Below are 3793 nucleotides of genomic sequence, written 5' to 3' on the forward strand. Positions count from 1 at the left end.
ACTTGGTGATGAGGGAGGGATGCTCTGCTCCGGAGGGCGGACTGCAAAAAGGTAACGGGTTGGACTAAGGTGTTAAACGACCCGTGCCGAAAGTCAGCTTGGCTTTGGGCCCGAAAAAAGCGCAGTCACTCACGGAGCATATCAGATACTTGGCGGTCTGTGCAGGTGGACCTCCTTTCTCTGCAGCTCGTGGGAACATTATGTATCAAAAAAAAAAAAAAAAAACAAATAAAACAGTCGAATGAGACCGGCACTCGCCCAAATCTGGAAGGGATGAATCCCAAAAATATAGCGGAAGCAGTGCCTTTAATGCCTGACCAAAGCGCAACCCAGGTAAAAGAGGTTATAGAGCTGCCTTGCCTCGCCAGTGGTAGTGGGGCTGGCAAGAACCCTGCCACACCAAGTGTGAAAGGTGAGTTTCGTTTCACGTACGCAGAGCGAAGGAATACAGCTAGTATTCTGAAGTGACATAACGTGCACACAGTTGCCAATCCACCAGCCGAATGGCTAAACAAGGTGGCATGGGCAAAAAAGGTACTTCCGAACTATAATGAAGCACCGCCTAACTAAGAGCAAAGCCAGCGCACCCAGGAAGTGCCTGGACCTGCGGCCAAGAGGACAAAGGTGCAAAAGAGGATCCTTATAGGGGTCGTATAGGGGGTATGGAAGAAGATGGAAGGAGCTTTGAAAAGAGCCCGGACAACCACCTTCATGTAAAGATGTCGTTTGGTACCACAAAAGTAATTTCCTGTGAAGACGACCGCTTAGTGGAGCTTTACAATGCTGCCGTAGCGGGCATAGGCGAGGTCTGATTGAGGCCACGCAAGGCAAGTGAATCAAGCGGTGGTGATTCTTAACAAAGAATCACTTGCACCGATTGAGGCCGCCAAGGGTTAGCTTCATTTTAACTTCAGCTCTGTCACCGTCATGGTGTACAAATCGGATGCGACGGCCAGAGGGGACTCTGCCGACAAGCCAGTCGAGCAGGATCCCTTACGCGGAGATCGAAATACCCGACGACGGTCATGTGCCGCGGACTAGACGAGTTTTCGCTATCTAGCGAAGATTAACGAAGACTGTAAAGCAGCGTCGGCCGCCCTTATGCTCCGCCTGGCTGTCGGCGGAGAAGATGTAGTCCTAATCCAAGAACCCTGGGTGGTTTGAAACAAAGTTTCACAGTTAGGTAGCGACAACTATCAGCTCATTGTAGCTCTATCTGAAGGTTAAATACGAACCTGCATTCTGGCGAAAAAAACATCTTAGTATTTTTCTGCTTCATTTTAGCAACAGAGACAACACAGCATGAAACCTGGAGCTCCAGCTAGCTCCGATTCGACTACTATCAACATATATGGCCCATGATTGCACGGGACCAGCAACGGATGAGAAGCAGAAAATTAGCCTCATCATAAGCTGCGGTTCCATTGCTCACCACTTCCAGTGGAGTAGCGCGGATACGAACTTGAGGGGTGAGTTACTCTTAACCTTCATATTATACTATTCTTATAGTCTGTAACAGGGAAAATGACCCCATCTTTATCATCAAAAATCATAATGACCCTTGCCTCATATACTTTAAGTGTCCGAGTATCACTTCTTCTCTGATCACAAGTACATCAAATTTGGGTCTTTATTAGGCCACCCAGAGCCAGTAAGCTTCTTAAGCCAATAGAATGCAATTTGGGAAATCTTCAAAATAAAATTAAATCGTACTCTCTCGTATCACCTTCCAGAGGGCCTAAACACTTTCGAGCATCTCTGTAGCCTTACAGATACCTTCACGAGGGCATGCAATTGCGCCCTTAAGGCAGCCTGCCCAATCAGCAAATCCAAGCCTAAGGAAAAACCTCCATGATGGACACCTCAACATCGTGCTCTTCGACAAAGGTCGAAGGTTTCTCTTCAATACTGCGAAATCGCACAATATCGATCTTCGATGGTCTCAGTACAGTTCTAGTCAGCCGGAATACAAAAAAGCCACTAAGCAATCAAATAAGAAATCGTGGAGAGATTTTTCTTTCGAAAACCACCCCTACACTATGTTATCTAATGAAAGATGACCAATCAAGGTTGGTCGCCAATGAAGAGTCACTGGACATGCTCCTAAAAACACACTTCCCAGGTTGCTCCGAGCTGCCTTCGATGCCTGCACGTAAAGTACTGGTGAAAATATTACAGAAATAAAATCTTTTCTACATAAAGAAAACATAAGATGGGCTATAAACAGCTTCATGCCGTTTAAATCTCCAGGCCCCGATAAAAAAAGCCCGGCCCAATTAAAAAAGGTGGGCAAAACAGCCATATACTGGCTCCACCAAATTTTCGAAAAAAAAAATTCTCAAGACTGGCAAAATTCCACCGATGTGGCTCTAGTCATTAATCACCTTTATACCCAAGCTGAGACCCTCACACACCAGTGCCAAGGATTTTAGAACCATCAGTCTATCATCCTTCATGTCAAAAATTCTAGAACGACTTATAAGTATCAAACTCACAAACTCCATAGACTCAAAGCTTATCTCTGAACCACAACATGCATACAAGAAGGGTAGATCTACAGATACATCTTTGCTCTATAAAGAGTACACTCTAATAGCTTTCATAGACATTGAAGGTGACTTCAATAATATCAGAGGCCATAACTGGAGCTCTGGTGGACCTGGAAAATGACTCCAGACTAGTGGGACTGATCAATTAATTGCTCACTTGCAGGGTCGTGAAGTCCACACATGGATCGTGAACACTCACCAGGTACTTCAGAGACACGGCCCAAGGAGGCATCCTGGCACTTCTCTTATGGAACAGAGCTGTCAACAGATACATCTTTGTTCTAAAAGAGGGCACCCTAATAGCTTTCCTAGACATTGAAGGTGCCTTCAATAATATCCTCCCAGAGGCAATAACTGGAGCTCTGCTGGACATGGGAATTGACTCAAGACTAGTGGGACGGCTGCCAGATTGTTGCATATGCGGATGATGTCGCGGTCATCTTCAAAGGAAAGTACCCTCAAACTCTATGTGACCTTATGACAAGTAAACTAAAAATCATGGACGATAGAATGCGGACTGGGTGTAAATCCCACTAAAACTTTATTCATTAAACTCCGCCCAATATTATACCACACTCGGTCTCTCTTGGAATGCGATGTTGAAATCAACTAATATAGAACTGAAGTTGTTAACGAACATTAATAAGTATAGGTTTATTCAAATTGGTATTCATGTATTAGAAATTATTGTTGCAGACTTAATGCCTAAAATTAAGTTTCCCGTTCATTATAGAAATTTTCAGCACTTTTTAAGAAATGGTTTAAAATTAACAAACATACATAAAATTTTAGAATTTATAGTTTTCTTGGTTAAAAAAGTAAATAGATTTAAATACTTACCATATAGCATTAGCAAAAAATAATTTCAAAAAGGACTTTTTCAAAATTCAAGCTTTATTGAAACGCCTAAAGTGTTGATGAATAAAAAAGCATTAATTAATGTTAAAAATGCTGATGCATTTTGCTTTAAATGGGAATTAATATCAGCCCTTAAAACACCAGTAAATGACCAGCCTGCACGATGCTCAGCGTACAAAGTTGATGGGATTGAGAGCGACTTGATAAAAATTGATGAAGCGCTCACACTCAATTTTTCGAATTTGGATTTCCCACTACCGTTGGATCAGATAACAATTTTTGAAGCTCAAAACCAAAGCATTGGCATCAATGTTTTTGGTTTCGATGAGCAGACAAATACAGTCAACGGGCCTTTATTTGTGAGTCTAATTTTGCTGGAGACCGAG

At 43.0% G+C, this 3793-nt stretch overlaps 1 long non-coding RNA gene across 1 annotated transcript; it reads left to right on the plus strand.

The window, feature by feature from the left end:
• Window positions 1-759: 759 nt before the first annotated feature.
• LOC116806473 lies at window positions 760-3177 on the plus strand. Its single transcript, XR_004365645.1, has 3 exons — window positions 760-1469; window positions 2713-2751; window positions 2895-3177. It is a non-coding gene; the product is annotated as an uncharacterized LOC116806473 (long non-coding RNA).
• The last annotated feature ends 616 nt before the right edge of the window (window positions 3178-3793 follow it).

The sequence above is a fragment of the Drosophila grimshawi genome, unplaced genomic scaffold, assembly GCF_018153295.1.
Source record: "Drosophila grimshawi isolate 15287-2541.00 unplaced genomic scaffold, ASM1815329v1 contig_635, whole genome shotgun sequence".
Lineage (NCBI taxonomy): Eukaryota > Metazoa > Arthropoda > Insecta > Diptera > Drosophilidae > Drosophila > Drosophila grimshawi.